General features: G+C 39.7%; 1 protein-coding gene across 1 annotated transcript in view; it reads left to right on the top strand.

The window, feature by feature from the left end:
- JPH2 (junctophilin 2) overlaps positions 1-5,543 on the top strand; it is a 108,594-nt gene extending 103,051 nt beyond the window's left edge. Inside the window, exon 6 of the mRNA XM_075350345.1 lies at positions 1,415-5,543. The gene's annotated coding sequence lies outside the window, so the exon portion shown is untranslated. The remainder of the gene's footprint in view (positions 1-1,414) is intronic.
- Positions 5,544-15,448: the final 9,905 nt, after the last annotated feature.

Here is a 15,448-nt window from a genome sequence, read left to right as displayed (position 1 = left end):
TCCAATGGGCATCCTTGCTGCTGTGTCTCTATCCCTCCTCTCTCTTTCTAATTGCTTGCTCCTGCTTTGATTGATGTGGATGACGAGTCCTGCATCATCTACATTTTGAACTGAGATCTTGCGCCTGCGCAGTTGCCTCGCAGGCCCGCACAGGCGCACTCTGCTCTGCACTACTGCGAGAAGAGTATAGAACATCACTGCGCAAGCGTCGAAATCAGAAGGACATCACTCGGCGCTTGTGCAGTGATCTATGCTCTGCTCGCAGTAGGGCAGAGCAGAGTGTGCCTGCAAGGCTGCTGCGCAGGTGCAAGATCTCGGTTCACTATATGGATGACGCGACATCCACGTCAATCAAAGCAGAAGGACATGATTAGCAACAGAGAGGAGGGACTGACGCCGCAGCAAGCACGCCCATCAGACCGAACCACCCTAATTTATATACAGGATATATGGGAGCATATCAAATCGTATTTTGGGGGGTATAGAGGGGGAGTCAGGAGATGATAGACACATTTGCGGAATGCAGCAAAGAATCAGTTAAAGGTAATGGCATTTGTACATAGGGACAAGAACTGGTGACAAGTTCCCTTTAAAGGGTCAATCCAAGTTGAGGACTCTACCTTTCACAGATAAAGCGGAAAGTTTCTAGCAAACAGAGGCCTTAGCAGACAGAATGATTCATATAGTACAGTGACAGCTATTCATTTGAATGGATGCATGTAAACTATATTTCTGCTGTAGTGGCCATCACAGAGAAAATGAGCAAACAATAGTTCATTTTTCATGCCGAAATTGGGAACTCGCTGGAAATTTGAAGTAGCAAATAATTTTGCTGATATCGGCATTTTATCTGCTATTCTTGTTGACAAAAACGTTGAAAACTTAATGAAAATCCGATGGACCCCACATGATACAGTATATGGATGCCAGGACTTATGTTTCTTCTACTTTCACATCCAAAGCAAAAGTATATATTCTATTATACTACTGTAATTGCTATATATCTGCACTCCACAGTCATAATAATTTTTTTGTTAAAAAAATGTCAGTTTTTTTGTCTACAGCTCCTGTGCAGTTCTATGTTTTTCCTTTGTTATAAAGTGCAATGCATTCAATAAGGGTGGCAGATGAAAGGAAGTAATGCATTACTACAGGATCCAACAACAGAAGGTTTATATGTAGTCTGTTACCATGGAGACACATACATCTTGGGCTACAGTAGCACTTTAGTGTATGGGATGTGTCAGGTATTGTAGTTCATCCCTATCTAATTTCAGTGAGGCTAATCTGCAATAACAGACACATCCTATGGATAAGAGTGGTGCTGTGTACTATTCCTAATCTCATCCTCCACCGTTATGGTAGAATTACCAATAGATTTATTTCACTTGTAGTTGTGTTCTTTCTCTTGCAGGAATGACAGATCCTTGGATTTTCCAATCAATCTTTCTGATGCAGGACGAGAGAAGTTATCAGGAACAAAAGCCGATTGGTGCCTTGACAGGCGATTAAGAAGATGAGGGATAATAGAACGATCCTTCAGAGTTCTATTCGAGCAATGGATTTTCCTTCTTTCCTCTGTCGCTTTGCACTGAGGTGTTCCGCCGTCTTGTTTGCAAAGAAAGAATAGAGTTGAGGTATATCACGACAAAAAGTTAAAGAGAAAAAAAAAAACAAAAAAAAAAACAAAGAAAAAAAAAAGTATCTGTGAATAAGAGCTGAGAAACTTGGGTTTGCAGAGTTCTTCCATGGACATATTGACCACCTGAAGCCATGGAGAGCCCTAACCCAATGCACAAGTGTAGCTTTTGTGTTTGGACAGGTTACTGGGTATTTATTTTCTGTGTGCGGGGTGCAGGTTGGCAATCGCCTATCGGAGGAAGCAGACATGTTTACACGTTTTCATGCTATATAACATTGTAACACCGTGATCCAACCCCATGTCTTAAAGGATAGAATTTTCTAGATAGACTTTGCATGTGTGACTGGTTTGTCCTAAAGATGTTTTTTCAAAACAATACAATACATACTGAGGTGCACATTGGTGTATGTTGTAAACACGCGTGGGATAAAAATGAATAATAAAAACATTGCACTTTCAGCGCATTAAACCCCATACTCCTTGGAATGTTCTTTTAATTCATCCGGGGCCGGGGTCCGCTGATCAGACAGCTATCATGGATGTTGCATGTGTTTTCTGAGAGATTATAGGTTAGTGAGCTGTTTGCTATTCAGTATTTGGCAGTTGGGGATTGCGGCTTAGATTTTGTTTTTAGATATTTTAGATGTATTAGATATATTTCATACTAAGATAGATGGTAGATAGAAAAATAGAAAATTAGATCATTTTTCTGTCAATTCCTTCTTGCTTTACTTCAAGACTCTGTCTATATTTTATCTATTTATTTATCTCTATATTATTTTTATCTATCTTTCTAAGTATTATTTATCTATCCAGCCATCCAGCTATCATCTATCTATCCATGTTTCTATCTAGGTACCCATCTATCTATCCATCCATCCATCCATCCAGCTATCATCTATCTATCCCTCTATTTATCTATCTATCCATCCAGCTATCCATGTATCTATCTATCTATCTATCTATCCATCCATCTGTCTATCTATCCATCCAGCTATCATCTATCTATCTATCCATCCATCCATCTGTCCAACTGTGGTTATTTGTCTTCAAAGGGACGTACAGTTGGTAATATATACAGTGCCAATGTAAGAGCTCGAGGTAATTTTTTTTTTTTAATGGAGAACTCACAAATCTTTATTAAAGTAACAGTCTGTGATCATATTTGCTTTTTGATTGACACATGTTCAAGAGTGTAACAGTCAGAACTGTTTCCAATAGCAGAATCAATGTGTTTTGTACACCCTTGAAATGACCACCATGTTGTCTTGTTCATTCGGAGCAAGGAGTGGGAGTTGCGTCTTATTATAAAGGGTCCCATACATATTAGACAAAGGTCAGCCAAACCCGCCAATTTTAGTGAGATAAGCCATCCATTCAACATATTTAGAGACCTTCTGATTCATCCCCGACAGAAGAAGTCAGGGAAGAGAAGGATCCAGATAGTTGAATTTCAGTGGCTAATCCTTTTGGCCGTGGTGGAGAAAATCTACTGCTAGAGGCCAAGACAACGCTGGGTCAAGACAAGCGTTCTTGTGAAATGGGGAGTCTAGAGAGATAACTGTCCAATCTCAATAGATAGTTTTCTAATGTGTACGACCACTTTTAGGCTTTGAAGATCTCCCAATACAGAGCTGGTGGAGAACAGAAAGAAAACTCTGCTACCATGGAAACGCCACCCTGCCAATTCCAGAGAAGTTCTCACACCGGTCCTGCCATATGTGTTATGATCCAGCATGACCAGCACCAATTTATTAAATAACTATATTTATATTGAAAAAGGGATCCTCCCTGATCCTTGGGCAATTCCCCACCCTTTGTTTTTTACCTTTGCAGTTTTTCTGTAGAGGGCTCTAATCTTGACATATTCTGTTGACATCCACTAGCAAAAATCAAAGCACAATCAAAACCTGGGCCTTCTCTTTTTAAGGGACCCATAGAGGCCATATTTTCATCCTCTGTGGTAGTTTGAATCTTGCTCCTTGCTTTACCTTTAACACTCAGTATTCCTGGTGTAATAAAGGAAAATACTAAAACACTAAACTAACACAGTCACCATCCGTATCAATATACACAAATCTACCCGCAAGCCTATGCAGCAGACTGAGTTCGCTAGGGTATATGTGAGCATTGAATATCTGAACTTTGAGCCACATTACTGTCAAATTGACCATGCCTATAAAGGAAAGGTCCTTAGCGCATAAGTTGGCTTATTTGTGTGTGCCCATCCGTCACGACAAGGCGTACCCCATTGTACATCGGAACCAAAACTATCAAACTTAAAGGGGTATTCCCATCTCCAATAGCCTATCCTAATATGTAGTAGGTGTAATAAAAATAATACTAGCACATACAGTGCTGGCCAAAAGTATTGGCACCCTTACAATTCTGTCAGATAATACTCAGTTTCTTCTTGAAAATGATTGCAATCACAAATTCTTTGGTATTATTATCTTCATTTATTTTGCTTGCAATGAAAAAACACAAAAGAGAATGAAACAAAAATCAAATCATTGATCATTTCACACAAAACTCCAAAAATTCGCCAGACAAAAGTATTGGCACCCTTAGCCTAATACTTGGTTGCACAACCTTTAACCAAAATAACTGCAAACAACCGCTTCCGGTAACCATTAATGAGTTTCTTACAATGCTCTGCTGGAATTTTAGACCATTCTTCTTTGGAAAACTGCTCCAGGTCCCTGAGATTTGATTTGCCTTCTCCAAACTGCCATTTTGAGATCTCTCCACAGGTGTTCTATGGGATTCAGGTCTGGACTCATTGCTGACTACTTTACTAGTCTCCAGTGCTTTCTATCAAACCATTTTCTAGTGCTTTTTGAAGTGTGTTTTGGGTCATTGTCCTGCTGGAAGACCCATGGCCTCTGAGCAAGACCCAGCTTTCTCACACTGGGCCCTACATTATGCTGCAAAATTTGTTGGTAGTCTTCAGACTTCATAATTCCATGCACACGGTCAAGCAGTCCAGTGCCAGAGGCAGCAAACCAACCCCAAAATATCAGGGAACCTCCGCCATGTTTGACTATAGGGACCGTGTTCTTTTCTTTGAATGCCTCTTTTTTTTCTGTAAACTCTATATTGATGGGTTTTTCCAAAAAGCTCTTCTTTTGTCTCATCTGACCAGAGAACATTCTTCCAAAACGTTTTAGGCTTTCTCAGGTAAGTTTTGGCAAACTCCAGCTTGGCTTTTTTATGTCTCGGGGTAAGAAGTGGGGTCTTCATGGGTATCCTACCATACAGTCCCTTTTTATTCAGACGCCGACGGATAGTACGGGTTGACACTGTTGTACCCTCGGACTGCAGGGCAGCTTGAACTTGTTTGGATGTTAGTCGAGGCTCTTTATCCACCATCCGCACAATCTTGTGTTGAAATCTCTCGTCAATTTTTCTTTTCCTTCCACATCTAGGGAGGTTAGCCACAGTGCCATGGGCTTTAAACTTCTTGATGACATTTTGCACCGTAGACACAGGAACTTTCAGGTCTTTGGAGATGGACTTGTAGCCTTGAGATTGCTCATGCTTCCTCACAATTTGGATTCTCAACTCCTCAGACAGTTCTTTGGTCTTCTTTCTTTTCTCCATGCCCAATGTGGTACACACAAGGACACAGGACAGAGGTTGAGTCAACTTTAATCCATGTCAACTGGGCTGCAAGTGTGATTTAGTTATTGCCAACACCTGTTAGGTGCCACAGGTAAGTTACAGGTGCTGTTAATTACACAAATTAGAGAAGCATCACATGATTTTTCAAACAGTGCCAAGACTTTTGTCCACCCCCTTTTTTATGTTTGGTGTGGAATTATATCCAATTTGGCTTTATTAGAATTTTTTTTTTTCTCATTGAAGACAAATTAAATGAAGATAATAATTCCTAAGAATTTGTGATTGCAATCATTTTCAGGAAGAAACTGAGTATTATCTGACAGAATTGCAGGGGTGCCAATACTTTTGGCCAGCACTGTACCTCCAATTAGAAATGTAGTATAGTTCTCCTGATTCACTGTCATTTACCTAATGTTCAGGGCATTGCAGGACCTTAGGTATCCATGGTTACAACCACCGTATAGTCACAGTTAGTTAGTTGCTCATGGATGTGATGATATTGTATGCTAAGATATGTAATCAGGAGACAATGAAGATAGGGAATATGTTAGGGAATATGTGCAGGCCTGATACACAGAAGTTATTGCCCGAATGCTGTGACCATAATATATTATACACATGGTATGGAATATCCTAGGGTATGTACAGAACTGGTAAATTATGTAAAATATAAAATGTGTTTATTTCTTAGCAATTTTTTACCGGATGTTGATACGTTCTATCTTTATAAATGTGAAAACTGATATGTATTTATTTAGCAGAGGATATGGAGTCGCAGCCTGTAGTTTGTACCCCTCAACCAGTTTGTATGGTGCTTTTTTATCTATCTATCTATCTATCTATCTATCAATCTATAGTATTTACTGGATTGTAAGACATACTTTTTCCCCTTAAAACTAGGGGTAAAATAGGGGTGTGTCTTATAATGCGGATATGGCATACCTGGGCGGAGGTGGTAGAGCGGGGTCATATGAAGCAGTGTTGGTGATACTGAGGGTGTCACTGCAGCGTCGTGGCAGCTGCAGGTGCCTGATCTGACTGCGGGCTCTATTGAACCTATTGAAAATGGTTGTGAAGGCGGCGCGTGCGCAGATTGACGCGATCGACTTCAAGAAAATGGCGCGGAGGTCTTTCTGCGCACGCGCTGCCTCCTTGGCCATTTTCTTGAAGTCCATCATGTCAAACCGCGGGTGATTCAATGGAGCCTGCAGTCAGAACAGGCGCATGCTGCCGCAGCGACACCCGTCCTGTGACCCTCCTTAGTTGCTCCACTGCAGTGACACCACCACAGCACGCTGGCAGATCAATGGTGCCTGCCGCAATATCCCCAAGGCCGCCGTATCGCAGACCCTCCATCCACTGACCCTCCTGAGATGCAACAGCCCCTCCTCTGAGCCCACAGCACCGCTGACCCTGCCTTCTGTGACCTTCCTGAGCCGCTCCACCCCCTCTGCTTCCCCCTGGTAAGCATTAGGATTACGACACACTAGGATTATAAAACAGACTCTCATTTTAATATTAAAAATTACTTTTCCCTATTTTCTTTCTCTAAATTTGGGGTGTGTCTTATATTCAAGGCGTCTTATAAACCGAAAAAATATGGTATCTATCGCTCTCTCTCTCTCTATCTTTATTATTTACTTTGTAACAAATATCAGAATTTTTTTTTATAAAAATGTACGATTTTTTGACCCCATGGTAATAAAGGTCTACCAGAACACTGGAGCGGTAAGTGTTGTCATAAGGATTCATGAGATGCATAATTTGAATGAAAATTATATTGCAAATATATTCAACACACTAAATTGGCAAATATGTTGGGATACCTCTACTTTAAAGGGCTACTAAATATCAAATGTATTCAGTGGCGGGTTTATTTATTCAGACATCTGTTACCAATATATATAACGCTGATTTATACTCTTTTTATTTACTTTAAAATTTGTAAACAAAATCTGATTTTTGTGTCTCACCTCCCACTAGTACCAAATTATGATCCAATTAATATTAATCTATTTATTTTGTATTTTTCTATAAATTGTAGTCACTAGTTTTTCAGTATATAAATCGATGCAGTGTGTGTAATGCTATATATCAGCCACTGATTGGTTATATACTCATGATGTGGCTGGGTGGGGTTATTTTATGTACACACACTACTGTATTTTCACTTATGGTAATTGTTTTTTCTTAGTATGCTTTCTTTTTGCTAAATAAAATTTTTTTTTTTCTTAATAATGCATGTTTTAATATATTTTTGTAAAATGATCCCAGGATTTTTTTACACCGAGTTTGCAGGATGACAGCCGCAAACATATATATTTTTTGTAATATGGGGATGAATTATATTTACTTGAAAAGAAACCCTGTTACTCCCAGATAAAGATGTATTATTTTGGTCTTATTTATCAAAACTGCCTAAAGGAAAAACAAAAAACTGGCCTTGTTGCCCAAAGCAATCAATTACATTACAGCATTCATTTTACCAGAGCAATAGAAGAAATTAAATCTGAACTCCGAGGAGAAGCTATGTCCAACAAGGCCAGTTTTGATAAAGGATATCTTGAAAAAAAATGTGTGCACTGGGTGGTATTGTATTTTGTATTCATTATATGTTTATGCAAGTTAGATAGTTTTTGCTACTTTGCTAATGCTAAAGAGACAACCGGCATACCTCCCAACATTAAAATCTCTATTCACAATATAAAGTTCTGCCCCAATCTACACGGCAAAGCCCAAAAAACCTCTATAAAAAGCCACTTTTTGATATCTTTGAATAAACTCCACCTTCTTTGAAGATTATTTTGCAGGACAATCCTTAAAAAAAACCCAGAACTGTAGGGTATTTGAGTCCTAAAAAGTATATTCATGTTATGATAGACAACCGGCATGCCTCCCAACATTAAAATCCCTAATCACGATTTAAAGTCGTGCCCCAATCTACACGGCAAAGCCCACAAACCTCAATAAAAAGCCACTTTTTGATATCTTTGAATAAACTCCACCTTCTTTGAAGATTATTTTGCAGGAAAATCCTTCAAAAAACAGGACTGTAGGGTATTTGAGTCCTAAAAAATATATTCATGTTATGATAGACAACTGGCATGCCTCCCAACATTAAAATCCCTAATCACGATTTAAATTTCTGCCCAAATCTACAAAGTAAAGCCCACAAACCTCAATAAAAAGCCACTTTTTGGTATCTTTCAGTAAACTCCACCTTCTTTGAAGATTATTTTGCAGGACAATCCTTCAAAAAACAGATCTGTTGAGTATTTGAGTCCTAACAAGTATATTCATATTATGATAGACAATCGGCATGCCTCCCAACATTAAAATCCCTAATGATGATTTAAATTTCTGCCCCAATCTACACAGTAAAGCCCACAAACCTCAATAAAAGGGTCAGTTTTTGGTATCTTTGAATAAACTCCACCGTCTTTAAAGATTATTTTGCAGGACAATCCTTCAAAAATCAGGACTGTTGCGTATTTGAGTCCTAAAAAATATATTCATATTATGATATTCTACACCCTAAGTCATTTTTAGGTGGCCATAATAAGGCCACATTTTAGTGTCACTTTCACTGCTGCCATACCTGAGCCTCTTGAGCTTCACAAAGGCCGACGTTAATTATACTTGAACCTCAGGAGATCTGGGTATCGCAGTTGATGTCTAAGACATCCCTCAAACTGGCCTTTTTTAACTCAATATTTTAAAGCAAATAAAAATTGATGATTTTTTTCTATCAGAAATAAAATTCAATTTTTTTTTCTTCCAGAAAAAATATTGTATCATGTTTTACTAAATTTTTTGTTGCAAAAATAAATCTACAATTATAGTAGATATCGAAAAAAGCTTCTAATTCTTGGAAAATACTGTGGGTTAAAAATCAAACCCTGTGATCACGGCATATCTATAGTCCCCAATTTGTTGTACACTTTTTGCTTTGTGTTTTGTCAATGTAAAAAAGAAATTCATTGTGGACAATGGAATGTTTTTGTGATGGTCACAATGCGCTTTTATGATAGATTTATGGGAAATGTGAATAAAAATGTGCTCAACTGTATTTTTTTCTTTTTTTTTAACTGTATTAAAGTTGTCACCTTGCTTAAAGCTTACTTCAGTGTGAGAATCAACTGAGATTTTTTTGTCCGTGTGCGAAAGTCCGTCATGATTCTTTATGATACTTTATCCAATCGTTGGAAGTGATACCACATGTTATGTAAATGGAGCATTGCAAGGATAGCATTTTAGAAGCCTCCGCAGAATATTAAGCTTTAAAGAGAATCATCAGAAAATAACCTGCTTAAATCAGGATTTTATGTAAACTGTTTTTTTTTTACATTTATAATGGTTGTTGGTTTTTCCTTTTTTTTAATATTGCGATTTATAAAAAAAAATTATTCCGCTGGAGAGTCGCAGACACGGATACTGATTTCGTTTTTAACTGTCTTTTACTCAACATTACGCACAGTACATCGTCACTGCGGGCATAATACTTCAACAAGTTCTTTATAGTACTATCAACTTCAGTGGCTCGTCCGCCACCTCATCGCCGGTGACTGTCATAGACATAGTACTTATGCAACACATCACAGAAACGATTTTCCTTTAGCTAAAACTTTAAGGCTATGTGCGCACTTTGTGTCGAGGTAGTTGCAGTTCTAAACGCATCCTCTGGCAGAAATGGTTTTTGCCAAAGTTGGTTTTGACCACAAAAATGCGATAAATGCACGTGCGTATTTACCGCGTTTTTGTCACGTTTTTAGCGCGATTTACATGCTTTTCCATTGCTTAAAGTCAGATGCGTTTTGAATACAAAGACACAACAAAACAAAGTTTAACATTCAAACACTATGAAAAAAAATGGAAAAAAATAATAACAAATATCAAAATTAATATAAATCAAAAATTGGCTTTTTTTTAATAAAATGCTAAGTTAGTGATAATAATTATGCATAAAATGACATTTATTTATGGATTTTCTTCAAAATAATTGTCGTACTGTGTGTGTAAAGGGACATTTCATGCCATTAATATTTTGCCAATAACGCATGCAATTAATTGGTCCTAAAAGCATGTTTTCAGCATCAAAAAAGCATGTAAAACGCAAGAATTTTGATGTTGCTTGCGATTTGCAACTTCTCATTGACTTCAATGTTAGCAAAACGCTGCCCAAATGGTAAAAACAATTGACATGCTGCTTCTTTAAACGCTGATTTTTTTTGCCCAAAAATATGCAAATTAAACGCTGCGTTTTTATCAGCAAAGTGCGCACAAGAAATCCCCATTTCCCATAGATTTTGCTTAAAAATCAAAACGCAAGCATTTTGGCATTAAAACGCTGCAGTTCAAAACGCTGCGGAAACGCAGGTAAAAACGCAAAGTGCGCACATCGCCTAACTTCTTTATTCAGCATACAAACTTTCTGTGAGACATCTTCATAATACGTTTCAATCTGCATAATAACCTTCCAAGGACAGACATGCCACTTTCTCCTGTGTTACCGTTCAGCTGCCAATGCTCAAAGGAATAACCTTCTGTCCAGCCCTTGCCTGGATAACATTCCTCCAGCAGCTGAGTCTGACTTCTATGATCCACTTCTCTTGCAGCCATGCTTGTAGGACACAATGGAGGATACCTCCTGAGACATGGGCAAAGCCTGATCCAGAGCTCATGATCCCTGGACCTCCTGTGCAGAACCCTACTGCATCGTCAGTAAACTAAACTGAACTGACACATCAGCCTGTCTGCCTCAGCAACTCACTCTTTACTCCACCCACTGTGCTCTGTCCAAGGCTACGACTGTAGCAATTGCTAGTCATCTGAATCTGCACTGAACATTCACTATATGGCTATGTTCACACAGTGCATCTTTTATTGCATTTTTGGTGCATCTTGAGGTCACAAAGATGCACGAAAATGCATGCATTTCCTTCCCCAGCAAAGTCAATGAGATTTCTATTTTGCTGTCCACGCTGGGCAACTTTTGTTGGCTGCATCTTGGCTGCGTTTTTGAAGATGCAGCATGTCAATTCTTTTTGCGTTTTTCCAGCATTTTTGAGCCCTTCCAGTCAATAGATTTGACTTAAAAAGATGCATTGGGCAAAATGCGGTAAAAACGCATGCGTTTGTGATTCGTTTTTGCCGCGGGTGTGTTTTTTGGGGCCAAAAACGCAGCATCTTTGTAGTTAGAAAAGATGCACTGTGTGATCATAGCCTAATAAAACATGCTTTCTACCACTGACTTCCCCTTCTGAACTTGTCCCTACGTTGCACGAAATTCTACCTAAAACATTATTTTTATTAGTCTTATACTTTACATACTACACATTACAATATTCCTCTTATACAAGGCCTTATATAACACATGTTACACTCTATATACTAAAACACCAGCTAGGATAGCGTTTAGAGCAGAGACCTATGATGCAATGCACTTAAAGGTAGTTACATTTATATAAACACTATGAGGCCCCCTTCACACGTCCGTGTCTCCGGTACGTGCTAGGTCCGTGCCCGTATGTACCAGAGACACGGGCACATGTATACCCATTAAAATCAATGGGTATATGTGTTATGCCAGAGGCCCGTGCCTCCGTGTGGAGTAGACGTGTGCCATGTGCTCCACACGGATGCATGTCCGTGTTTCTCCGGCAGCACGGGCCCGCACACGTACCACATGGAAGTAGTGTGTATGCGGGTGCACGTGACACGCGCCGGAGAAACACACGTGGCATTGTAAAAAATAATTGACCACTTCCTACACTGGCATCTCTGGCACACCTTTTAGTTAATAGATCTGGAGCAACTTTATGATTGTGGTGGGACACACCCAGTCAAGACTGGCCCTACCAATCAGGAGAGGGGATAGGAGGAAATAGGAGGTTTGCAGGGCTACTGACATAACTGCTGGACCTGATAGTGATATTGAAAACTGAAAAAAAATCAAAAAATGTTAAAGATGAAACATTTACTATAAAAACCTGATTTAAGCCATAGGATGTTCTCTGATCATATATTTTCTTTAGGCTTTTAAAAATGTATGGAATTTATTAAATGGCTAAATATTTTGGACAGAAGAGCCAGGCAGAATTTATTGTACTTATATCATTTCTTACTCCATTTTCAGCATCACATTAATGTAGAAAAGGTTTACATTTCATGAAGACCTTGGATATAGTGATACGAATGGCTACCATCAAACTGATCTGCCCCAATCTATAACCGGCCATACCCATTAGATGAAAGACACATTGGTTAAAAATAAATGTTGAAAAGCAGGTAGAAGTGAGAAAATCCATATGCAGGACGAGGTTCATCAGCCAGGTCAGAATTCTGTGGTAGGGTTTCTGGCAAATGGCCTCCTACCTGCTCCTCTATTGCTTAGCTGACCTGTATGGTGTCAGTATTGTGATGTGACGCACACAAAACGTCATGTCAGGGCATCTAATGAAAAGAGGAGCAGGTAGGAGACAGTTCGCATAGCACCCGTTTGGGAGATTCAAAATACCGATGTGGCCGCTATACAACGTCCTACCAATTCCCTTACCTTCCCTCGTTTTTGTGTATTGGTGGCTTTATTAGACTCATCAAATAAAGCTGAAGTAAATGTGTCAAAATAGACTTGTATAATATGGGCTACACCACTAATACTAGTGTCTTCACCTCAGAATATCATATACATATGCCCCAGATTTATTTCAGGTCATGTTTCACTAGTAGAGCAATCATAAAAGAATGCAAACATTTGTATTGAGATATACCTCAAATGGTCCATATATGTCCTGTCGAATGTTATTGGACGATGTGCAATAAACTGTTGAACGCTCACAATATTTTGTGCATAGTTCTTCGAAAACGAGCCAAAGGTACAACCATATTACCCAAGTTCTTCTGAAGCCATATGGCCAGTAACTATTTACAGTTTGACCTTTAGGCCATGTTCCCACCCAACAAAAATATAGTGGGTTTTTTTTTCATTGCTTTTTTTGTACAAAAAATCTCCACATAAAAAAATCAGAGAAGATTGTTACTACCTATTGTGTTGCAGATACCTCTAAAGAATGAGGATAAAATGCAGGAAAAAAACACAGAGTATATCCTACGTGTGAACACGACCTTAACAGACCAGTTTGATGAAAGTAGCGTCTTTAGGGTAAATTTCCATGATGAGTACGACTTATTAAAATCTCATGCTCAATGTGCTTTTATTTTTTTAGCTTAGTGCAAAATGTCTTAAATCCACATCTCAATTTCTCTTGTGGTAAATTATCCCGATAGACTTGAATGAGAGGAAGAAAATCCATACTTAAAAACGAATGTGTTTTCAGTGCGTCTCCACAGCATAATCCTACTAAATATGCATATACAGTGATCTGCACATAAAATGCAAAAACAACGCAAGAAAAACCATGCACTGAAAAAGCAGTGAAGAAAAGCAAGTAACCAAATTTAGCTAATTGGTGCAGAAAAGCTCACCCAATACTCATCGTGGGAACTAATAGTGGTGAACAGTATCAGTTATATTTGCTTTTTACCGAGAGGATTCTCATTCAGCCTCCCTGTATTAGTTCTGCCCAACATTCAATCACAGTGGGAGAATCCCTTGAAGGGCTCACTCATACAAGCCATTCAATCACAGTGGGAGAATCCCTTGAAGGGCTCACTCATACAAGCCATTCAATCACAGTGGGAGAATCCCTTGAAGGGCTCACTCATACAAGCCATTCAATCACAGTGGGAGAATCCCTTGAAGGGCTCACTCATACAAGCCATTCAATCACAGTGGGAGAATCCCTCGAAGGGCTCACTCAAACAAGCGCATTCAATCACAGTGGGAGAATCCCTCGAAGGGCTCACTCATACAAGCGTATAACAGGGATGAGGGCTATCTGAGGTTTATCTGCTGTTATTGTATAGCTCTTGGACCAATGTTATACTCTAGGACAGTGCTGCCTAGCAATTTTTTTTCTCACGCTGATTCAGCATGACAAAAAAATTGCAGCATGCTGTTAGTGGCATCGTATATAGTCTATCATGCAAAACATCGGCTGCAGTCAGATGTCATTTTCACAGACAGACAATGGAGAAAATGATAAAATTAAGTTCTCTGTCTTATCCTCACCTATGATTTGATTGTCTAATGCGAGAGAAATGGATCACAGTAAATGACACTCGGCTCACACTCTGAATAGAGTTTGAACTGAGTGTGATTAGCATGGTCTGGTTTTACATGAGAAGATACACGCTTGTGTGACTCCAGCGTAAAATTCCTAATGTCCAGAGACCTGTCTGGATACAGTTCGAATTAAAACTGGGCATATGACTAGTGCTTAAAGTTACTGTTATGGAGAATGGTCACTCTTAAGAAAGGGGATCCAAGGAAAAAAAATGGAAAACTTTTTTCATTTGTCAATCTTTTGTGGTATTGTTTGGAAATGTTGTATTATTTTTTTATTGAATTGCATTATTATGTAAGTTCTTTTAAGCGATTTCCATTAGGTGCATGTGTGATTCCCTGGACAAGTCAGGTAGTCACAGATAGAGCCCGCACAACACCAGTCCCCTCACTAAGTAACACCAGCCAACCATTTAAACCCTAATCACCTCCCTCAGGGCTGGATGGACACACCAGGGGGCGGAGCTAGGTGGTTGCACACGCCCACTGAGGAGTTCAGAGAGCCTGAGGCAGGAAAAGTAGTCAGATGAGTTCAGAGTTTAGATTGAGAGTTGAGTGGAGGAGGTCAGGCCTGTAGGTCAGGCCTGTGACAGACTGACAGGTGCCAGGGTAGGAGCCCTGGTACCTCTGGCTAGGAGGCATACGGAGGCCTCTGTCTGCAGGAGCCAGGAAGATGGTTCAGTGGAACCGTGGTGGATCGGGACCACCGGTACCGACCCGGGGAACCGACTCGGAAACCGGAGCACAAGAGGGGGTACTCAGACCCTGAAACGAGATCTAGAAACTACTGGACTGAGTTAATTAACTGATTGCGGTCTGGACTTTAGGTCCTTTCCCACCCACAGTCCCTCATAGAAGACAACAGCCCAACGAGGGGGATAGAAAGCCACCGCCAAGGCTCAGAGATCCCACGGGCCAGCGTCTGCGGGCAAACAGGCTCTTCCGACATCCACAAGCCGGGGAGCGGAATCCTGACGCTGCAAGCGCAGGTAGTCCAA

The sequence above is a fragment of the Anomaloglossus baeobatrachus genome, chromosome 5, assembly GCF_048569485.1.
Source record: "Anomaloglossus baeobatrachus isolate aAnoBae1 chromosome 5, aAnoBae1.hap1, whole genome shotgun sequence".
Classification (NCBI taxonomy): domain Eukaryota; kingdom Metazoa; phylum Chordata; class Amphibia; order Anura; family Aromobatidae; genus Anomaloglossus; species Anomaloglossus baeobatrachus.
This window is presented reverse-complemented; position numbering and strand designations above follow the sequence as displayed.